Below are 23,734 nucleotides of genomic sequence, written 5' to 3'. Positions count from 1 at the left end.
AATACATTACGAATTAACAGGGTTTCTGAGGTAACTTCCAGCTGCAAAAATCCTCAACTGAGAATCTGGGAAAATTTCCCGGAGTATGGTCAGTCGGAGCAAAAGTAAGGAAGTCGTTCGTTTCTGCAGTGTCTTACAACGCTACCTTTCCCGTGAGCAGTCGAACAGACTAAATGATTGTGCCACAGACTGCGACGGCAAGCTCCGCTAAAAAGTAATCCTTTACAGCCGGTGTAAGCAACACAATGTTATTGGCGCACACCGCGTGGAAACAGATACTTCGGTGTATCTCGTCCATGCTCACCACATAGCCAAAATTAAAGAGGTCTCATTAAACATCGAGCGATTGGAAACATAAAGGTGAAAGGTAAAGTGGCTTCAACTTTCAGTGCTGGGTGCCACTGATCCTTAGCGGTGGGGACTGCGCCTTGTTTCTGTAGTGTAGTGGTCATCACGTTCGCCTTACGTGCGAAAGGTCCCCAGTTCGAAACTGGGCAGAAACTGCTTTGTTCTTCAACTGCAGCATTTTACATGGACAGGAGCGGAGTTTTCTTGCTTGCTTTCCCATCTGCAAACCTGCCTTCGAATTTGCTTGAACAAATCTGCTCTCGTAGTGAAATGTAATGCAACTCCATTTAATTACTGTGCAAAGCATTGTAAAGTTTTTCTCCAACCTGATTGTGATCATATGCCATTCTGTTTGAGAGTGTAGTTATCGCCTTCTGATCCTTCCACGAAAATCAGTACCGCACTTGCATTCCTTGCGCAGGCGGCCCGTTTCCAAGACAGGGAAGAAGCTGATGCGCTGGTGTCACAGCGCACCGCGGATTCCTGAACTAGTCTGTCTGTCAAATGTACCCCCAAAGTCGTCTATGAAGGACATCATTTGGAAGCGGTCTGTCGGTATTCAACGTGCGTGAGTTGTTACCAGAGGTCCTGAATCATGTTTTGGAGCAGTTCGCACGTTAGTGGCTCATTCAATTAGCAACAGCAATGAAAGAAATTACACTCTCAGAGGAACCTCTGGACCTGTGCTTTGATAGCGCCCCGAGATCTAACCACGTTGGAACTGAAACGGAGGAATCGACAGAGAGGCTACAGAATGACATCGCATCCATTTGGTTTTCTTTAAATCACTGACGAGCAGGAAAATGTAAACTGGGAGGGCGAGTGGGGAAGTGAGGCAGTTGCAGCTCTGGTGAAATTCCTTCTTTGTGATTCACTCAGCAACCAGAGACGTGTGAAGGTGACTCAGGCGTGAGAGCTCTTCACATCGAGAACAAAAAAGCACTCAAGGGCAGTTAGCACCTCTTCCGGAGTGGGGGTGGGGTGAGCTAATTACCTTTTGACTTCTGTTACTATGTTCAGAAACTGCCTTTTAGATTGATGTGAACAGAAACTGCATTTCTAATAAGCACCGTGGAGTTTAGCAAAATTTATTGAGTCGCTTCTCGTCGACTCAGTTGGTATCCATGTGGCTCATATCCAGGTGTGAACATCTCTGCAGCGAATTGCACGGGTAAGGCAAAAAGGCAAGGAAAGTGGCATCTCGAACCGGCTCCGAGGTCAGAGCATCCTCACAATGTGATCTGTCGTTCTCGGATTGTAATGCTACCTCCGGTTTTAGGGTGGAGAACATTCTTTGGGACTCTTATTCTGCAAAACAGACACAGTGACTGTAAACTCTGCTGCGCGGTATGATGTGGAACACGGCCTGCTCAGCTGTGTGCATTTTCCCTGTAGTCCGGTGTGTTTCATGTTCCGTGTAAACGTGAAAGTTGTCCTGTTTCGATCAAAGGGTGAAATCATTTAGCAAAGCAAGAATCGAAATTGCAGTAATGTCAAGCAGCTCATGGTAATTTGACCAAATCATAACCGATCGCATGTTCTCACGCACTCACAGATACATTTGTAGTTGAAAAGATTCTGAGAAGATAGACTCAGCTTACCATTGATAGGTGTCTGGATTGATGGGCTATCATTATCTGGTGCGAAATTGATATTGTAGACGGGCACATCCCATCAGTTGTGCGAGTCGGAGAGGGACCATGGAACCCTTTTCACGTGGCTTTGCATCGGTTGTTATGCAGGAGCACAATTGGAAGTGCAAGAAAATGGGGCAGCGCGGCTGGCTGGTAGTGTGGCCGAGCGGTCTAAGGCGCTGGATTAAGGCTCCAGTCTCGACAGAGGCGTGGGTTCGAATCCCACCGCCGTCATTTCTGCTGATCGTTTCCAACGACGCAGCTTGTTAAAATGCTGTTTCGACTCCTGCTGCATTTCTGTTTAAAACCGAAGAAAATTGGGTTTACTTCCCGGGCAATTAACTGTGGTGTGGTAAAGTCCCAACTTTTCCGGTGTCTGTGCTGTCATGATCGTGTTCGCCTCCTGCGTGGAAAATCGCAAACAGCTCTGCTGTCCCAGGCAAGTTGAGCATTTACTGGAACCGAATGTCGACTGTGATTTCATTGCCGTTGTGAAACAAAGTCCTGCGGTGGCACGACTCGTCGTTATTTTGTTTTATGGCCAATGGGAAAATCGTTCCAATGAATTGCGATGTCACATGTTATTGAATTTCTCCCATTTCCTTCATTTCCGTCCTGCGGACATCGGAAGGGAAAGGTAATCTAATCCAGTCTGTGATTGGTGAAATTCACTTTTTTATGGCCCATTCTTATTGTGTTCTTTCTTTCTCTCTTTTCAGCATTGTCTGGGAAGTGGTGGTGCACTCAGGCTCCAGTATGGTTCAAAGAGCAGTTTGGAATTGCCCTGTTGTTAGTTGTGAGATTACTTTATGACTCATGCCCCCGGCCTGTCTCACATTTTGCATTCATGCTCGCTGTGTCTGAAAATGCATTTGGTTTGCCAGTTTTGTTTGTGTTCCGTGTTAAATGCTTTCTGTTTTGCGATTCGCTCAATACATTACGAATTAACAGGGTTTCTGAGGTAACTTCCAGCTGCAAAAATCCTCAACTGAGAATCTGGGAAAATTTCCCGGAGTATGGTCAGTCGGAGCAAAAGTAAGGAAGTCGTTCGTTTCTGCAGTGTCTTACAACGCTACCTTTCCCGTGAGCAGTCGAACAGACTAAATGATTGTGCCACAGACTGCGACGGCAAGCTCCGCTAAAAAGTAATCCTTTACAGCCGGTGTAAGCAACACAATGTTATTGGCGCACACCGCGTGGAAACAGATACTTCGGTGTATCTCGTCCATGCTCACCACATAGCCAAAATTAAAGAGGTCTCATTAAACATCGAGCGATTGGAAACATAAAGGTGAAAGGTAAAGTGGCTTCAACTTTCAGTGCTGGGTGCCACTGATCCTTAGCGGTGTGGACTGCGCCTTGTTTCTGTAGTGTAGTGGTCATCACGTTCGCCTTGCGTGCGAAAGGTCCCCAGTTCGAAACTGGGCAGAAACTGCTTTGTTCTTCAACTGCAGCATTTTACATGGACAGGAGCGGAGTTTTCTTGCTTGCTTTCCCATCTGCAAACCTGCCTTCGAATTTGCTTGAACAAATCTGCTCTCGTAGTGAAATGTAATGCAACTCCATTTAATTACTGTGCAAAGCATTGTAAAGTTTTTCTCCAACCTGATTTTGATCATATGCCATTCTGTTTGAGAGTGTAGTTATCGCCTTCTGATCCTTCCACGAAAATCAGTACCGCACTTGCATTCCTTGCGCAGGCGGCCCGTTTCCAAGACAGGGAAGAAGCTGATGCGCTGGTGTCACAGCGCACCGCGGATTCCTGAACTAGTCTGTCTGTCAAATGTACCCCCAAAGTCGTCTATGAAGGACATCATTTGGAAGCGGTCTGTCGGTATTCAACGTGCGTGAGTTGTTACCAGAGGTCCTGAATCATGTTTTGGAGCAGTTCGCACGTTAGTGGCTCATTCAATTAGCAACAGCAATGAAAGAAATTACACTCTCAGAGGAACCTCTGGACCTGTGCTTTGATAGCGCCCCGAGATCTAACCACGTTGGAACTGAAACGGAGGAATCGACAGAGAGGCTACAGAATGACATCGCATCCATTTGGTTTTCTTTAAATCACTGACGAGCAGGAAAATGTAAACTGGGAGGGCGAGTGGGGAAGTGAGGCAGTTGCAGCTCTGGTGAAATTCCTTCTTTGTGATTCACTCAGCAACCAGAGACGTGTGAAGGTGACTCAGGCGTGAGAGCTCTTCACATCGAGAACAAAAAAGCACTCAAGGGCAGTTAGCACCTCTTCCGGAGTGGGGGTGGGGTGAGCTAATTACCTTTTGACTTCTGTTACTATGTTCAGAAACTGCCTTTTAGATTGATGTGAACAGAAACTGCATTTCTAATAAGCACCGTGGAGTTTAGCAAAATTTATTGAGTCGCTTCTCGTCGACTCAGTTGGTATCCATGTGGCTCATATCCAGGTGTGAACATCTCTGCAGCGAATTGCACGGGTAAGGCAAAAAGGCAAGGAAAGTGGCATCTCGAACCGGCTCCGAGGTCAGAGCATCCTCACAATGTGATCTGTCGTTCTCGGATTGTAATGCTACCTCCGGTTTTAGGGTGGAGAACATTCTTTGGGACTCTTATTCTGCAAAACAGACACAGTGACTGTAAACTCTGCTGCGCGGTATGATGTGGAACACGGCCTGCTCAGCTGTGTGCATTTTCCCTGTAGTCCGGTGTGTTTCATGTTCCGTGTAAACGTGAAAGTTGTCCTGTTTCGATCAAAGGGTGAAATCATTTAGCAAAGCAAGAATCGAAATTGCAGTAATGTCAAGCAGCTCATGGTAATTTGACCAAATCATAACCGATCGCATGTTCTCACGCACTCACAGATACATTTGTAGTTGAAAAGATTCTGAGAAGATAGACTCAGCTTACCATTGATAGGTGTCTGGATTGATGGGCTATCATTATCTGCTGCGAAATTGATATTGTAGACGGGCACATCCCATCAGTTGTGCGAGTCGGAGAGGGACCATGGAACCCTTTTCACGTGGCTTTGCATCGGTTGTTATGCAGGAGCACAATTGGAAGTGCAAGAAAATGGGGCAGCGCGGCTGGCTGGTAGTGTGGCCGAGCGGTCTAAGGCGCTGGATTAAGGCTCCAGTCTCGACAGAGGCGTGGGTTCGAATCCCACCGCCGTCATTTCTGCTGATCGTTTCCAACGACGCAGCTTGTTAAAATGCTGTTTCGACTCCTGCTGCATTTCTGTTTAAAACCGAAGAAAATTGGGTTTGCTTCCCGGGCAATTAACTGTGGTGTGGTAAAGTCCCAACTTTTCCGGTGTCTGTGCTGTCATGATCGTGTTCGCCTCCTGCGTGGAAAATCGCAAACAGCTCTGCTGTCCCAGGCAAGTTGAGCATTTACTGGAACCGAATGTCGACTGTGATTTCATTGCCGTTGTGAAACAAAGTCCTGCGGTGGCACGACTCGTCGTTATTTTGTTTTATGGCCAATGGGAAAATCGTTCCAATGAATTGCGATGTCACATGTTATTGAATTTCTCCCATTTCCTTCATTTCCGTCCTGCGGACATCGGAAGGGAAAGGTAATCTAATCCAGTCTGTGATTGGTGAAATTCACTTTTTTATGGCCCATTCTTATTGTGTTCTTTCTTTCTCTCTTTTCAGCATTGTCTGGGAAGTGGTGGTGCACTCAGGCTCCAGTATGGTTCAAAGAGCAGTTTGGAATTGCCCTGTTGTTAGTTGTGAGATTACTTTATGACTCATGCCCCCGGCCTGTCTCACATTTTGCATTCATGCTCGCTGTGTCTGAAAATGCATTTGGTTTGCCAGTTTTGTTTGTGTTCCGTGTTAAATGCTTTCTGTTTTGCGATTCGCTCAATACATTACGAATTAACAGGGTTTCTGAGGTAACTTCCAGCTGCAAAAATCCTCAACTGAGAATCTGGGAAAATTTCCCGGAGTATGGTCAGTCGGAGCAAAAGTAAGGAAGTCGTTCGTTTCTGCAGTGTCTTACAACGCTACCTTTCCCGTGAGCAGTCGAACAGACTAAATGATTGTGCCACAGACTGCGACGGCAAGCTCCGCTAAAAAGTAATCCTTTACAGCCGGTGTAAGCAACACAATGTTATTGGCGCACACCGCGTGGAAACAGATACTTCGGTGTATCTCGTCCATGCTCACCACATAGCCAAAATTAAAGAGGTCTCATTAAACATCGAGCGATTGGAAACATAAAGGTGAAAGGTAAAGTGGCTTCAACTTTCAGTGCTGGGTGCCACTGATCCTTAGCGGTGGGGACTGCGCCTTGTTTCTGTAGTGTAGTGGTCATCACGTTCGCCTTACGTGCGAAAGGTCCCCAGTTCGAAACTGGGCAGAAACTGCTTTGTTCTTCAACTGCAGCATTTTACATGGACAGGAGCGGAGTTTTCTTGCTTGCTTTCCCATCTGCAAACCTGCCTTCGAATTTGCTTGAACAAATCTGCTCTCGTAGTGAAATGTAATGCAACTCCATTTAATTACTGTGCAAAGCATTGTAAAGTTTTTCTCCAACCTGATTTTGATCATATGCCATTCTGTTTGAGAGTGTAGTTATCGCCTTCTGATCCTTCCACGAAAATCAGTACCGCACTTGCATTCCTTGCGCAGGCGGCCCGTTTCCAAGACAGGGAAGAAGCTGATGCGCTGGTGTCACGGCGCACCGCGGATTCCTGAACTAGTCTGTCTGTCAAATGTACCCCCAAAGTCGTCTATGAAGGACATCATTTGGAAGCGGTCTGTCGGTATTCAACGTGCGTGAGTTGTTACCAGAGGTCCTGAATCATGTTTTGGAGCAGTTCGCACGTTAGTGGCTCATTCAATTAGCAACAGCAATGAAAGAAATTACACTCTCAGAGGAACCTCTGGACCTGTGCTTTGATAGCGCCCCGAGATCTAACCACGTTGGAACTGAAACGGAGGAATCGACAGAGAGGCTACAGAATGACATCGCATCCATTTGGTTTTCTTTAAATCACTGACGAGCAGGAAAATGTAAACTGGGAGGGCGAGTGGGGAAGTGAGGCAGTTGCAGCTCTGGTGAAATTCCTTCTTTGTGATTCACTCAGCAACCAGAGACGTGTGAAGGTGACTCAGGCGTGAGAGCTCTTCACATCGAGAACAAAAAAGCACTCAAGGGCAGTTAGCACCTCTTCCGGAGTGGGGGTGGGGTGAGCTAATTACCTTTTGACTTCTGTTACTATGTTCAGAAACTGCCTTTTAGATTGATGTGAACAGAAACTGCATTTCTAATAAGCACCGTGGAGTTTAGCAAAATTTATTGAGTCGCTTCTCGTCGACTCAGTTGGTATCCATGTGGCTCATATCCAGGTGTGAACATCTCTGCAGCGAATTGCACGGGTAAGGCAAAAAGGCAAGGAAAGTGGCATCTCGAACCGGCTCCGAGGTCAGAGCATCCTCACAATGTGATCTGTCGTTCTCGGATTGTAATGCTACCTCCGGTTTTAGGGTGGAGAACATTCTTTGGGACTCTTATTCTGCAAAACAGACACAGTGACTGTAAACTCTGCTGCGCGGTATGATGTGGAACACGGCCTGCTCAGCTGTGTGCATTTTCCCTGTAGTCCGGTGTGTTTCATGTTCCGTGTAAACGTGAAAGTTGTCCTGTTTCGATCAAAGGGTGAAATCATTTAGCAAAGCAAGAATCGAAATTGCAGTAATGTCAAGCAGCTCATGGTAATTTGACCAAATCATAACCGATCGCATGTTCTCACGCACTCACAGATACATTTGTAGTTGAAAAGATTCTGAGAAGATAGACTCAGCTTACCATTGATAGGTGTCTGGATTGATGGGCTATCATTATCTGGTGCGAAATTGATATTGTAGACGGGCACATCCCATCAGTTGTGCGAGTCGGAGAGGGACCATGGAACCCTTTTCACGTGGCTTTGCATCGGTTGTTATGCAGGAGCACAATTGGAAGTGCAAGAAAATGGGGCAGCGCGGCTGGCTGGTAGTGTGGCCGAGCGGTCTAAGGCGCTGGATTAAGGCTCCAGTCTCGACAGAGGCGTGGGTTCGAATCCCACCGCTGCCAATTCTGCTGATCGTTTCCAACGACGCAGCTTGTTAAAATGCTGTCTCGACTCCTGCTGCATTTCTGTTTAAAACCGAAGAAAATTGGGTTTGCTTCCCGGGCAATTAACTGTGGTGTGGCAAAGTCCCAACTTTTCCGGTGTCTGTGCTGTCATGATCGTGTTCGCCTCCTGCGTGGAAAATCGCAAACAGCTCTGCTGTCCCAGGCAAGTTGAGCGTTTACTGGAACCGAATGTCGACTGTGATTTCATTGCCGTTGTGAAACAAAGTCCTGCGGTGGCACGACTCGTCGTTATTTTGTTTTATGGCCAATGGGAAAATCGTTCCAATGAATTGCGATGTCACATGTTATTGAATTTCTCCCATTTCCTTCATTTCCGTCCTGCGGACATCGGAAGGGAAAGGTAATCTAATCCAGTCTGTGATTGGTGAAATTCACTTTTTTATGGCCCATTCTTATTGTGTTCTTTCTTTCTCTCTTTTTAGCATTGTCTGGGAAGTGGTGGTGCACTCAGGCTCCAGTATGTTTGAAAGAGCAGTTTGGAATTGCCCTGTTGTTAGTTGTGAGATTACTTTATGACTCATGCCCCCGGCCTGTCTCACATTTTGCATTCATGCTCGCTGTGTCTGAAAATGCATTTGGTTTGCCAGTTTTGTTTGTGTTCCGTGTTAAATGCTTTCTGTTTTGCGATTCGCTCAATACATTACGAATTAACAGGGTTTCTGAGGTAACTTCCAGCTGCAAAAATCCTCAACTGAGAATCTGGGAAAATTTCCCGGAGTATGGTCAGTCGGAGCAAAAGTAAGGAAGTCGTTCGTTTCTGCAGTGTCTTACAACGCTACCTTTCCCGTGAGCAGTCGAACAGACTAAATGATTGTGCCACAGACTGCGACGGCAAGCTCCGCTAAAAAGTAATCCTTTACAGCCGGTGTAAGCAACACAATGTTATTGGCGCACACCGCGTGGAAACAGATACTTCGGTGTATCTCGTCCATGCTCACCACATAGCCAAAATTAAAGAGGTCTCATTAAACATCGAGCGATTGGAAACATAAAGGTGAAAGGTAAAGTGGCTTCAACTTTCAGTGCTGGGTGCCACTGATCCTTAGCGGTGTGGACTGCGCCTTGTTTCTGTAGTGTAGTGGTCATCACGTTCGCCTTACGTGCGAAAGGTCCCCAGTTCGAAACTGGGCAGAAACTGCTTTGTTCTTCAACTGCAGCATTTTACATGGACAGGAGCGGAGTTTTCTTGCTTGCTTTCCCATCTGCAAACCTGCCTTCGAATTTGCTTGAACAAATCTGCTCTCGTAGTGAAATGTAATGCAACTCCATTTAATTACTGTGCAAAGCATTGTAAAGTTTTTCTCCAACCTGATTTTGATCATATGCCATTCTGTTTGAGAGTGTAGTTATCGCCTTCTGATCCTTCCACGAAAATCAGTACCGCACTTGCATTCCTTGCGCAGGCGGCCCGTTTCCAAGACAGGGAAGAAGCTGATGCGCTGGTGTCACAGCGCACCGCGGATTCCTGAACTAGTCTGTCTGTCAAATGTACCCCCAAAGTCGTCTATGAAGGACATCATTTGGAAGCGGTCTGTCGGTATTCAACGTGCGTGAGTTGTTACCAGAGGTCCTGAATCATGTTTTGGAGCAGTTCGCACGTTAGTGGCTCATTCAATTAGCAACAGCAATGAAAGAAATTACACTCTCAGAGGAACCTCTGGACCTGTGCTTTGATAGCGCCCCGAGATCTAACCACGTTGGAACTGAAACGGAGGAATCGACAGAGAGGCTACAGAATGACATCGCATCCATTTGGTTTTCTTTAAATCACTGACGAGCAGGAAAATGTAAACTGGGAGGGCGAGTGGGGAAGTGAGGCAGTTGCAGCTCTGGTGAAATTCCTTCTTTGTGATTCACTCAGCAACCAGAGACGTGTGAAGGTGACTCAGGCGTGAGAGCTCTTCACATCGAGAACAAAAAAGCACTCAAGGGCAGTTAGCACCTCTTCCGGAGTGGGGGTGGGGTGAGCTAATTACCTTTTGACTTCTGTTACTATGTTCAGAAACTGCCTTTTAGATTGATGTGAACAGAAACTGCATTTCTAATAAGCACCGTGGAGTTTAGCAAAATTTATTGAGTCGCTTCTCGTCGACTCAGTTGGTATCCATGTGGCTCATATCCAGGTGTGAACATCTCTGCAGCGAATTGCACGGGTAAGGCAAAAAGGCAAGGAAAGTGGCATCTCGAACCGGCTCCGAGGTCAGAGCATCCTCACAATGTGATCTGTCGTTCTCGGATTGTAATGCTACCTCCGGTTTTAGGGTGGAGAACATTCTTTGGGACTCTTATTCTGCAAAACAGACACAGTGACTGTAAACTCTGCTGCGCGGTATGATGTGGAACACGGCCTGCTCAGCTGTGTGCATTTTCCCTGTAGTCCGGTGTGTTTCATGTTCCGTGTAAACGTGAAAGTTGTCCTGTTTCGATCAAAGGGTGAAATCATTTAGCAAAGCAAGAATCGAAATTGCAGTAATGTCAAGCAGCTCATGGTAATTTGACCAAATCATAACCGATCGCATGTTCTCACGCACTCACAGATACATTTGTAGTTGAAAAGATTCTGAGAAGATAGACTCAGCTTACCATTGATAGGTGTCTGGATTGATGGGCTATCATTATCTGCTGCGAAATTGATATTGTAGACGGGCACATCCCATCAGTTGTGCGAGTCGGAGAGGGACCATGGAACCCTTTTCACGTGGCTTTGCATCGGTTGTTATGCAGGAGCACAATTGGAAGTGCAAGAAAATGGGGCAGCGCGGCTGGCTGGTAGTGTGGCCGAGCGGTCTAAGGCGCTGGATTAAGGCTCCAGTCTCGACAGAGGCGTGGGTTCGAATCCCACCGCCGTCATTTCTGCTGATCGTTTCCAACGACGCAGCTTGTTAAAATGCTGTTTCGACTCCTGCTGCATTTCTGTTTAAAACCGAAGAAAATTGGGTTTGCTTCCCGGGCAATTAACTGTGGTGTGGCAAAGTCCCAACTTTTCCGGTGTCTGTGCTGTCATGATCGTGTTCGCCTCCTGCGTGGAAAATCGCAAACAGCTCTGCTGTCCCAGGCAAGTTGAGCATTTACTGGAACCGAATGTCGACTGTGATTTCATTGCCGTTGTGAAACAAAGTCCTGCGGTGGCACGACTCGTCGTTATTTTGTTTTATGGCCAATGGGAAAATCGTTCCAATGAATTGCGATGTCACATGTTATTGAATTTCTCCCATTTCCTTCATTTCCGTCCTGCGGACATCGGAAGGGAAAGGTAATCTAATCCAGTCTGTGATTGGTGAAATTCACTTTTTTATGGCCCATTCTTATTGTGTTCTTTCTTTCTCTCTTTTCAGCATTGTCTGGGAAGTGGTGGTGCACTCAGGCTCCAGTATGTTTGAAAGAGCAGTTTGGAATTGCCCTGTTGTTAGTTGTGAGATTACTTTATGACTCATGCCCCCGGCCTGTCTCACATTTTGCATTCATGCTCGCTGTGTCTGAAAATGCATTTGGTTTGCCAGTTTTGTTTGTGTTCCGTGTTAAATGCTTTCTGTTTTGCGATTCGCTCAATACATTACGAATTAACAGGGTTTCTGAGGTAACTTCCAGCTGCAAAAATCCTCAACTGAGAATCTGGGAAAATTTCCCGGAGTATGGTCAGTCGGAGCAAAAGTAAGGAAGTCGTTCGTTTCTGCAGTGTCTTACAACGCTACCTTTCCCGTGAGCAGTCGAACAGACTAAATGATTGTGCCACAGACTGCGACGGCAAGCTCCGCTAAAAAGTAATCCTTTACAGCCGGTGTAAGCAACACAATGTTATTGGCGCACACCGCGTGGAAACAGATACTTCGGTGTATCTCGTCCATGCTCACCACATAGCCAAAATTAAAGAGGTCTCATTAAACATCGAGCGATTGGAAACATAAAGGTGAAAGGTAAAGTGGCTTCAACTTTCAGTGCTGGGTGCCACTGATCCTTAGCGGTGGGGACTGCGCCTTGTTTCTGTAGTGTAGTGGTCATCACGTTCGCCTTACGTGCGAAAGGTCCCCAGTTCGAAACTGGGCAGAAACTGCTTTGTTCTTCAACTGCAGCATTTTACATGGACAGGAGCGGAGTTTTCTTGCTTGCTTTCCCATCTGCAAACCTGCCTTCGAATTTGCTTGAACAAATCTGCTCTCGTAGTGAAATGTAATGCAACTCCATTTAATTACTGTGCAAAGCATTGTAAAGTTTTTCTCCAACCTGATTTTGATCATATGCCATTCTGTTTGAGAGTGTAGTTATCGCCTTCTGATCCTTCCACGAAAATCAGTACCGCACTTGCATTCCTTGCGCAGGCGGCCCGTTTCCAAGACAGGGAAGAAGCTGATGCGCTGGTGTCACAGCGCACCGCGGATTCCTGAACTAGTCTGTCTGTCAAATGTACCCCCAAAGTCGTCTATGAAGGACATCATTTGGAAGCGGTCTGTCGGTATTCAACGTGCGTGAGTTGTTACCAGAGGTCCTGAATCATGTTTTGGAGCAGTTCGCACGTTAGTGGCTCATTCAATTAGCAACAGCAATGAAAGAAATTACACTCTCAGAGGAACCTCTGGACCTGTGCTTTGATAGCGCCCCGAGATCTAACCACGTTGGAACTGAAACGGAGGAATCGACAGAGAGGCTACAGAATGACATCGCATCCATTTGGTTTTCTTTAAATCACTGACGAGCAGGAAAATGTAAACTGGGAGGGCGAGTGGGGAAGTGAGGCAGTTGCAGCTCTGGTGAAATTCCTTCTTTGTGATTCACTCAGCAACCAGAGACGTGTGAAGGTGACTCAGGCGTGAGAGCTCTTCACATCGAGAACAAAAAAGCACTCAAGGGCAGTTAGCACCTCTTCCGGAGTGGGGGTGGGGTGAGCTAATTACCTTTTGACTTCTGTTACTATGTTCAGAAACTGCCTTTTAGATTGATGTGAACAGAAACTGCATTTCTAATAAGCACCGTGGAGTTTAGCAAAATTTATTGAGTCGCTTCTCGTCGACTCAGTTGGTATCCATGTGGCTCATATCCAGGTGTGAACATCTCTGCAGCGAATTGCACGGGTAAGGCAAAAAGGCAAGGAAAGTGGCATCTCGAACCGGCTCCGAGGTCAGAGCATCCTCACAATGTGATCTGTCGTTCTCGGATTGTAATGCTACCTCCGGTTTTAGGGTGGAGAACATTCTTTGGGACTCTTATTCTGCAAAACAGACACAGTGACTGTAAACTCTGCTGCGCGGTATGATGTGGAACACGGCCTGCTCAGCTTTGTGCATTTTCCCTGTAGTCCGGTGTGTTTCATGTTCCGTGTAAACGTGAAAGTTGTCCTGTTTCGATCAAAGGGTGAAATCATTTAGCAAAGCAAGAATCGAAATTGCAGTAATGTCAAGCAGCTCATGGTAATTTGACCAAATCATAACCGATCGCATGTTCTCACGCACTCACAGATACATTTGTAGTTGAAAAGATTCTGAGAAGATAGACTCAGTTTACCATTGATAGTTGTCTGGAGTGATGGGCTATCATTATCTGCTGCGAAATTGATATTGTAGACGGGCACATCCCAGCAGTTGTGCGAGTCGGAGAGGGACCATGGAACCCTTTTCACGTGGCTTTGCATCGGTTGTTATGCAGGAGCACAATTGGAAGTGCAAGAAAATGGGGCAGCGCGGCTGGCTGGTAGTGTGGCCGAGCGGTCTAAGGCGCTGGATTAAGGCTCCAGTCTCGACAGAGGCGTGGGTTCGAATCCCACCGCTGCCATTTCTGCTGATCGTTTCCAACGACGCAGCTTGTTAAAATGCTGTCTCGACTCCTGCTGCATTTCTGTTTAAAACCGAAGAAAATTGGGTTTGCTTCCCGGGCAATTAACTGTGGTGTGGCAAAGTCCCAACTTTTCCGGTGTCTGTGCTGTCATGATCGTGTTCGCCTCCTGCGTGGAAAATCGCAAACAGCTCTGCTGTCCCAGGCAAGTTGAGCATTTACTGGAACCGAATGTCGACTGTGATTTCATTGCCGTTGTGAAACAAAGTCCTGCGGTGGCACGACTCGTCGTTATTTTGTTTTATGGCCAATGGGAAAATCGTTCCAATGAATTGCGATGTCACATGTTATTGAATTTCTCCCATTTCCTTCATTTCCGTCCTGCGGACATCGGAAGGGAAAGGTAATCTAATCCAGTCTGTGATTGGTGAAATTCACTTTTTTATGGCCCATTCTTATTGTGTTCTTTCTTTCTCTCTTTTCAGCATTGTCTGGGAAGTGGTGGTGCACTCAGGCTCCAGTATGGTTCAAAGAGCAGTTTGGAATTGCCCTGTTGTTAGTTGTGAGATTACTTTATGACTCATGCCCCCGGCCTGTCTCACATTTTGCATTCATGCTCGCTGTGTCTGAAAATGCATTTGGTTTGCCAGTTTTGTTTGTCTTCCGTGTTAAATGCTTTCTGTTTTGCGATTCGCTCAATACATTACGAATTAACAGGGTTTCTGAGGTAACTTCCAGCTGCAAAAATCCTCAACTGAGAATCTGGGAAAATTTCCCGGAGTATGGTCAGTCGGAGCAAAAGTAAGGAAGTCGTTCGTTTCTGCAGTGTCTTACAACGCTACCTTTCCCGTGAGCAGTCGAACAGACTAAATGATTGTGCCACAGACTGCGACGGCAAGCTCCGCTAAAAAGTAATCCTTTACAGCCGGTGTAAGCAACACAATGTTATTGGCGCACACCGCGTGGAAACAGATACTTCGGTGTATCTCGTCCATGCTCACCACATAGCCAAAATTAAAGAGGTCTCATTAAACAACGAGCGATTGGAAACATAAAGGTGAAAGGTAAAATGGCTTCAACTTTCAGTGCTGGGTGCCACTGAGCCTTAACAGTGGGGACTGCGCCTTGTTTCTGTAGTGTAGTGGTCATCACGTTCGCCTTACGCGCGAAAGGTCCCCACTTCGAAACTGGGCAGAAACTGCTTTGTTCTTCAACTGCAGCATTTTACATGGACAGGAGCGGAGTTTTCTTGCTTGCTTTCCCATCTGCAAACCTGCCTTCGAATTTGCTTGAACAAATCTGCTCTCGTAGTGAAATGTAATGCAACTCCATTTAATTACTGTGCAAAGCATTGTAAAGTTTTTCTCCAACCTGATTGTGATCATATGCCATTCTGTTTGAGAGTGTAGTTATCGCCTTCTGATCCTTCCACGAAAATCAGTACCGCACTTGCATTCCTTGCGCAGGCGGCCCGTTTCCAAGACAGGGAAGAAGCTGATGCGCTGGTGTCACAGCGCACCGCGGATTCCTGAACTAGTCTGTCTGTCAAATGTACCCCCAAAGTCGTCTATGAAGGACATCATTTGGAAGCGGTCTGTCGGTATTCAACGTGCGTGAGTTGTTACCAGAGGTCCTGAATCATGTTTTGGAGCAGTTCGCACGTTAGTGGCTCATTCAATTAGCAACAGCAATGAAAGAAATTACACTCTCAGAGGAACCTCTGGACCTGTGCTTTGATAGCGCCCCGAGATCTAACCACGTTGGAACTGAAACGGAGGAATCGACAGAGAGGCTACAGAATGACATCGCATCCATTTGGTTTTCTTTAAATCACTGACGAGCAGGAAAATGTAAACTGGGAGGGCGAGTGGGGAAGTGAGGCAGTTGCAGCTCTGGTGAAATTCCTTCTTTGTGATTCACTCAGCAACCAGAGACGTGTGAAGGTGACTCAGGCGTGAGAGCTCTTCACATCGAGAACAAAAAAGCACTCAAGGGCAGTTAGCACCTCTTCCGGAGTGGGGGTGGGGTGAGCTAATTACCTTTTGACTTCTGTTACTATGTTCAGAAACTGCCTTTTAGATTGATGTGAACAGAAACTGCATTTCTAATAAGCACCGTGGAGTTTAGCAAAATTTATTGAGTCGCTTCTCGTCGACTCAGTTGGTATCCATGTGGCTCATATCCAGGTGTGAACATCTCTGCAGCGAATTGCACGGGTAAGGCAAAAAGGCAAGGAAAGTGGCCTCTCGAACCGGCTCCGAGGTCAGAGCATCCTCACAATGTGATCTGTCGTTCTCGGATTGTAATGCTACCTCCGGTTTTAGGGTGGAGAACATTCTTTGGGACTCTTATTCTGCAAAACAGACACAGTGACTGTAAACTCTGCTGCGCGGTATGATGTGGAACACGGCCTGCTCAGCTTTGTGCATTTTCCCTGTAGTCCGGTGTGTTTCATGTTCCGTGTAAACGTGAAAGTTGTCCTGTTTCGATCAAAGGGTGAAATCATTTAGCAAAGCAAGAATCGAAATTGCAGTAATGTCAAGCAGCTCATGGTAATTTGACCAAATCATAACCGATCGCATGTTCTCACGCACTCACAGATACATTTGTAGTTGAAAAGATTCTGAGAAGATAGACTCAGCTTACCATTGATAGTTGTCTGGATTGATGGGCTATCATTATCTGCTGCGAAATTGATATTGTAGATGGGCACATCCCAGCAGTTGTGCGAGTCGGAGAGGGACCATGGAACCCTTTTCACGTGGCTTTGCATCGGTTGTTATGCAGGAGCACAATTGGAAGTGCAAGAAAATGGGGCAGCGCGGCTGGCTGGTAGTGTGGCCGAGCGGTCTAAGGCGCTGGATTAAGGCTCCAGTCTCGACAGAGGCGTGGGTTCGAATCCCACCACCGTCATTTCTGCTGATCGTTTCCAACGACGCAGCTTGTTAAAATGCTGTTTCGACTCCTGCTGCATTTCTGTTTAAAACCGAAGAAAATTGGGTTTGCTTCCCGGGCAATTAACTGTGGTGTGGCAAAGTCCCAACTTTTCCGGTGTCTGTGCTGTCATGATCGTGTTCGCCTCCTGCGTGGAAAATCGCAAACAGCTCTGCTGTCCCAGGCAAGTTGAGCGTTTACTGGAACCGAATGTCGACTGTGATTTCATTGCCGTTGTGAAACAAAGTCCTGCGGTGGCACGACTCGTCGTTATTTTGTTTTATGGCCAATGGGAAAATCGTTCCAATGAATTGCGATGTCACATGTTATTGAATTTCTCCCATTTCCTTCATTTCCGTCCTGCGGACATCGGAAGGGAAAGGTAATCTAATCCAGTCTGTGATTGGTGAAATTCACTTTTTTATGGCCCATTCTTATTGTGTTCTTTCTTTCTCTCTTTTCAGCATTGTCTGGGAAGTGGTGGTGCACTCAGGCTCCAGTATGGTTCAAAGAGCAGTTTGGAATTGCCCTGTTGTTAGTTGTGAGATTACTTTATGACTCATGCCCCCGGCCTGTCTCACATTTTGCATTCATGCTCGCTGTGTCTGAAAATGCATTTGGTTTGCCAGTTTTGTTTGTGTTCCGTGTTAAATGCTTTCTGTTTTGCGATTCGCTCAATACATTACGAATTAACAGGGTTTCTGAGGTAACTTCCAGCTGCAAAAATCCTCAACTGAGAATCTGGGAAAATTTCCCGGAGTATGGTCAGTCGGAGCAAAAGTAAGGAAGTCGTTCGTTTCTGCAGTGTCTTACAACGCTACCTTTCCCGTGAGCAGTCGAACAGACTAAATGATTGTGCCACAGACTGCGACGGCAAGCTCCGCTAAAAAGTAATCCTTTACAGCCGGTGTAAGCAACACAATGTTATTGGCGCACACCGCGTGGAAACAGATTCTTCGGTGTATCTCGTCCATGCTCACCACATAGCCAAAATTAAAGAGGTCTCATTAAACAACGAGCGATTGGAAACATAAAGGTGAAAGGTAAAATGGCTTCAACTTTCAGTGCTGGGTGCCACTGAGCCTTATCAGTGGGGACTGCGCCTTGTTTCTGTAGTGTAGTGGTCATCACGTTCGCCTTACGCGCGAAAGGTCCCCAGTTCGAAACTGGGCAGAAACTGCTTTGTTCTTCAACTGCAGCATTTTACATGGACAGGAGCGGAGTTTTCTTGCTTGCTTTCCCATCTGCAAACCTGCCTTCGAATTTGCTTGAACAAATCTGCTCTCGTAGTGAAATGTAATGCAACTCCATTTAATTACTGTGCAAAGCATTGTAAAGTTTTTCTCCAACCTGATTGTGATCATATGCCATTCTGTTTGAGAGTGTAGTTATCGCCTTCTGATCCTTCCACGAAAATCAGTACCGCACTTGCATTTCTTGCGCAGGCGGCCCGTTTCCAAGACAGGGAAGAAGCTGATGCGCTGGTGTCACAGCGCACCGCGGATTCCTGAACTAGTCTGTCTGTCAAATGTACCCCCAAAGTCGTCTATGAAGGACATCATTTGGAAGCGGTCTGTCGGTATTCAACGTGCGTGAGTTGTTACCAGAGGTCCTGAATCATGTTTTGGAGCAGTTCGCACGTTAGTGGCTCATTCAATTAGCAACAGCAATGAAAGAAATTACACTATCAGAGGAACCTCTGGACCTGTGCTTTGATAGCGCCCCGAGATCTAACCACGTTGGAACTGAAACGGAGGAATCGACAGAGAGGCTACAGAATGACATCGCATCCATTTGGTTTTCTTTAAATCACTGACGAGCAGGAAAATGTAAACTGGGAGGGCGAGTGGGGAAGTGAGGCAGTTGCAGCTCTGGTGAAATTCCTTCTTTGTGATTCACTCAGCAACCAGAGACGTGTGAAGGTGACTCAGGCGTGAGAGCTCTTCACATCGAGAACAAAAAAGCACTCAAGGGCAGTTAGCACCTCTTCCGGAGTGGGGGTGGGGTGAGCTAATTACCTTTTGACTTCTGTTACTATGTTCAGAAACTGCCTTTTAGATTGATGTGAACAGAAACTGCATTTCTAATAAGCACCGTGGAGTTTAGCAAAATTTATTGAGTCGCTTCTCGTCGACTCAGTTGGTATCCATGTGGCTCATATCCAGGTGTGAACATCTCTGCAGCGAATTGCACGGGTAAGGCAAAAAGGCAAGGAAAGTGGCCTCTCGAACCGGCTCCGAGGTCAGAGCATCCTCACAATGTGATCTGTCGTTCTCGGATTGTAATGCTACCTCCGGTTTTAGGGTGGAGAACATTCTTTGGGACTCTTATTCTGCAAAACAGACACAGTGACTGTAAACTCTGCTGCGCGGTATGATGTGGAACACGGCCTGCTCAGCTTTGTGCATTTTCCCTGTAGTCCGGTGTGTTTCATGTTCCGTGTAAACGTGAAAGTTGTCCTGTTTCGATCAAAGGGTGAAATCATTTAGCAAAGCAAGAATCGAAATTGCAGTAATGTCAAGCAGCTCATGGTAATTTGACCAAATCATAACCGATCGCATGTTCTCACGCACTCACAGATACATTTGTAGTTGAAAAGATTCTGAGAAGATAGACTCAGCTTACCATTGATAGTTGTCTGGATTGATGGGCTATCATTATCTGCTGCGAAATTGATATTGTAGATGGGCACATCCCAGCAGTTGTGCGAGTCGGAGAGGGACCATGGAACCCTTTTCACGTGGCTTTGCATCGGTTGTTATGCAGGAGCACAATTGGAAGTGCAAGAAAATGGGGCAGCGCGGCTGGCTGGTAGTGTGGCCGAGCGGTCTAAGGCGCTGGATTAAGGCTCCAGTCTCGACAGAGGCGTGGGTTCGAATCCCACCACCGTCATTTCTGCTGATCGTTTCCAACGACGCAGCTTGTTAAAATGCTGTTTCGACTCCTGCTGCATTTCTGTTTAAAACCGAAGAAAATTGGGTTTGCTTCCCGGGCAATTAACTGTGGTGTGGCAAAGTCCCAACTTTTCCGGTGTCTGTGCTGTCATGATCGTGTTCGCCTCCTGCGTGGAAAATCGCAAACAGCTCTGCTGTCCCAGGCAAGTTGAGCGTTTACTGGAACCGAATGTCGACTGTGATTTCATTGCCGTTGTGAAACAAAGTCCTGCGGTGGCACGACTCGTCGTTATTTTGTTTTATGGCCAATGGGAAAATCGTTCCAATGAATTGCGATGTCACATGTTATTGAATTTCTCCCATTTCCTTCATTTCCGTCCTGCGGACATCGGAAGGGAAAGGTAATCTAATCCAGTCTGTGATTGGTGAAATTCACTTTTTTATGGCCCATTCTTATTGTGTTCTTTCTTTCTCTCTTTTCAGCATTGTCTGGGAAGTGGTGGTGCACTCAGGCTCCAGTATGGTTCAAAGAGCAGTTTGGAATTGCCCTGTTGTTAGTTGTGAGATTACTTTATGACTCATGCCCCCGGCCTGTCTCACATTTTGCATTCATGCTCGCTGTGTCTGAAAATGCATTTGGTTTGCCAGTTTTGTTTGTCTTCCGTGTTAAATGCTTTCTGTTTTGCGATTCGCTCAATACATTACGAATTAACAGGGTTTCTGAGGTAACTTCCAGCTGCAAAAATCCTCAACTGAGAATCTGGGAAAATTTCCCGGAGTATGGTCAGTCGGAGCAAAAGTAAGGAAGTCGTTCGTTTCTGCAGTGTCTTACAACGCTACCTTTCCCGTGAGCAGTCGAACAGACTAAATGATTGTGCCACAGACTGCGACGGCAAGCTCCGCTAAAAAGTAATCCTTTACAGCCGGTGTAAGCAACACAATGTTATTGGCGCACACCGCGTGGAAACAGATACTTCGGTGTATCTCGTCCATGCTCACCACATAGCCAAAATTAAAGAGGTCTCATTAAACAACGAGCGATTGGAAACATAAAGGTGAAAGGTAAAATGGCTTCAACTTTCAGTGCTGGGTGCCACTGAGCCTTATCAGTGGGGACTGCGCCTTGTTTCTGTAGTGTGGTGGTCATCACGTTCGCCTTACGCGCGAAAGGTCCCCAGTTCGAAACTGGGCAGAAACTGCTTTGTTCTTCAACTGCAGCATTTTACATGGACAGGAGCGGAGTTTTCTTGCTTGCTTTCCCATCTGCAAACCTGCCTTCGAATTTGCTTGAACAAATCTGCTCTCGTAGTGAAATGTAATGCAACTCCATTTAATTACTGTGAAAAGCATTGTAAAGTTTTTCTCCAACCTGATTGTGATCATATGCCATTCTGTTTGAGAGTGTAGTTATCGCCTTCTGATCCTTCCACGAAAATCAGTACCGCACTTGCATTTCTTGCGCAGGCGGCCCGTTTCCAAGACAGGGAAGAAGCTGATGCGCTGGTGTCACAGCGCACCGCGGATTCCTGAACTAGTCTGTCTGTCAAATGTACCCCCAAAGTCGTCTATGAAGGACATCATTTGGAAGCGGTCTGTCGGTATTCAACGTGCGTGAGTTGTTACCAGAGGTCCTGAATCATGTTTTGGAGCAGTTCGCACGTTAGTGGCTCATTCAATTAGCAACAGCAATGAAAGAAATTACACTCTCAGAGGAACCTCTGGACCTGTGCTTTGATAGCGCCCCGAGATCTAACCACGTTGGAACTGAAACGGAGGAATCGACAGAGAGGCTACAGAATGACATCGCATCCATTTGGTTTTCTTTAAATCACTGACGAGCAGGAAAATGTAAACTGGGAGGGCGAGTGGGGAAGTGAGGCAGTTGCAGCTCTGGTGAAATTCCTTCTTTGTGATTCACTCAGCAACCAGAGACGTGTGAAGGTGACTCAGGCGTGAGAGCTCTTCACATCGAGAACAAAAAAGCACTCAAGGGCAGTTAGCACCTCTTCCGGAGTGGGGGTGGGGTGAGCTAATTACCTTTTGACTTCTGTTACTATGTTCAGAAACTGCCTTTTAGATTGATGTGAACAGAAACTGCATTTCTAATAAGCACCGTGGAGTTTAGCAAAATTTATTGAGTCGCTTCTCGTCGACTCAGTTGGTATCCATGTGGCTCATATCCAGGTGTGAACATCTCTGCAGCGAATTGCACGGGTAAGGCAAAAAGGCAAGGAAAGTGGCCTCTCGAACCGGCTCCGAGGTCAGAGCATCCTCACAATGTGATCTGTCGTTCTCGGATTGTAATGCTACCTCCGGTTTTAGGGTGGAGAACATTCTTTGGGACTCTTATTCTGCAAAACAGACACAGTGACTGTAAACTCTGCTGCGCGGTATGATGTGGAACACGGCCTGCTCAGCTTTGTGCATTTTCCCTGTAGTCCGGTGTGTTTCATGTTCCGTGTAAACGTGAAAGTTGTCCTGTTTCGATCAAAGGGTGAAATCATTTAGCAAAGCAAGAATCGAAATTGCAGTAATGTCAAGCAGCTCATGGTAATTTGACCAAATCATAACCGATCGCATGTTCTCACGCACTCACAGATACATTTGTAGTTGAAAAGATTCTGAGAAGATAGACTCAGCTTACCATTGATAGTTGTCTGGATTGATGGGCTATCATTATCTGCTGCGAAATTGATATTGTAGATGGGCACATCCCAGCAGTTGTGCGAGTCGGAGAGGGACCATGGAACCCTTTTCACGTGGCTTTGCATCGGTTGTTATGCAGGAGCACAATTGGAAGTGCAAGAAAATGGGGCAGCGCGGCTGGCTGGTAGTGTGGCCGAGCGGTCTAAGGCGCTGGATTAAGGCTCCAGTCTCGACAGAGGCGTGGGTTCGAATCCCACCACCGTCATTTCTGCTGATCGTTTCCAACGACGCAGCTTGTTAAAATGCTGTTTCGACTCCTGCTGCATTTCTGTTTAAAACCGAAGAAAATTGGGTTTGCTTCCCGGGCAATTAACTGTGGTGTGGCAAAGTCCCAACTTTTCCGGTGTCTGTGCTGTCATGATCGTGTTCGCCTCCTGCGTGGAAAATCGCAAACAGCTCTGCTGTCCCAGGCAAGTTGAGCGTTTACTGGAACCGAATGTCGACTGTGATTTCATTGCCGTTGTGAAACAAAGTCCTGCGGTGGCACGACTCGTCGTTATTTTGTTTTATGGCCAATGGGAAAATCGTTCCAATGAATTGCGATGTCACATGTTATTGAATTTCTCCCATTTCCTTCATTTCCGTCCTGCGGACATCGGAAGGGAAAGGTAATCTAATCCAGTCTGTGATTGGTGAAATTCACTTTTTTATGGCCCATTCTTATTGTGTTCTTTCTTTCTCTCTTTTCAGCATTGTCTGGGAAGTGGTGGTGCACTCAGGCTCCAGTATGGTTCAAAGAGCAGTTTGGAATTGCCCTGTTGTTAGTTGTGAGATTACTTTATGACTCATGCCCCCGGCCTGTCTCACATTTTGCATTCATGCTCGCTGTGTCTGAAAATGCATTTGGTTTGCCAGTTTTGTTTGTCTTCCGTGTTAAATGCTTTCTGTTTTGCGATTCGCTCAATACATTACGAATTAACAGGGTTTCTGAGGTAACTTCCAGCTGCAAAAATCCTCAACTGAGAATCTGGGAAAATTTCCCGGAGTATGGTCAGTCGGAGCAAAAGTAAGGAAGTCGTTCGTTTCTGCAGTGTCTTACAACGCTACCTTTCCCGTGAGCAGTCGAACAGACTAAATGATTGTGCCACAGACTGCGACGGCAAGCTCCGCTAAAAAGTAATCCTTTACAGCCGGTGTAAGCAACACAATGTTATTGGCGCACACCGCGTGGAAACAGATACTTCGGTGTATCTCGTCCATGGTCACCACATAGCCAAAATTAAAGAGGTCTCATTAAACAACGAGCGATTGGAAACATAAAGGTGAAAGGTAAAATGGCTTCAACTTTCAGTGCTGGGTGCCACTGAGCCTTATCAGTGGGGACTGCGCCTT

The 23,734-nt window shown here is 46.4% G+C and overlaps 4 non-coding genes across 4 annotated transcripts; all 4 read left to right on the top strand.

Annotated features, from left to right (window-relative positions):
* Positions 1-3,343: 3,343 nt before the first annotated feature.
* Positions 3,344-3,416, top strand: trnaa-ugc (transfer RNA alanine (anticodon UGC)). Its single transcript has one exon. It is a non-coding gene; the product is annotated as a tRNA-Ala (tRNA).
* Positions 3,417-7,960: 4,544 nt separating this feature from the next.
* Positions 7,961-8,042, top strand: trnal-aag (transfer RNA leucine (anticodon AAG)). The gene has a single exon. It is a non-coding gene; the product is annotated as a tRNA-Leu (tRNA).
* A 5,744-nt stretch (positions 8,043-13,786) lies between these two features.
* Positions 13,787-13,868, top strand: trnal-aag (transfer RNA leucine (anticodon AAG)). Its single transcript has one exon. It is a non-coding gene; the product is annotated as a tRNA-Leu (tRNA).
* Positions 13,869-17,908: 4,040 nt separating this feature from the next.
* On the top strand, positions 17,909-17,981 carry trnav-uac (transfer RNA valine (anticodon UAC)). Its single transcript has one exon. It is a non-coding gene; the product is annotated as a tRNA-Val (tRNA).
* Positions 17,982-23,734: the final 5,753 nt, after the last annotated feature.

The sequence above is a fragment of the Chiloscyllium plagiosum genome, unplaced genomic scaffold (assembly GCF_037043375.1).
Source record: "Chiloscyllium plagiosum isolate Xiang-an unplaced genomic scaffold, Cpla_swu_hap1 HiC_scaffold_29, whole genome shotgun sequence".
Lineage (NCBI taxonomy): Eukaryota > Metazoa > Chordata > Chondrichthyes > Orectolobiformes > Hemiscylliidae > Chiloscyllium > Chiloscyllium plagiosum.
This window is presented reverse-complemented; position numbering and strand designations above follow the sequence as displayed.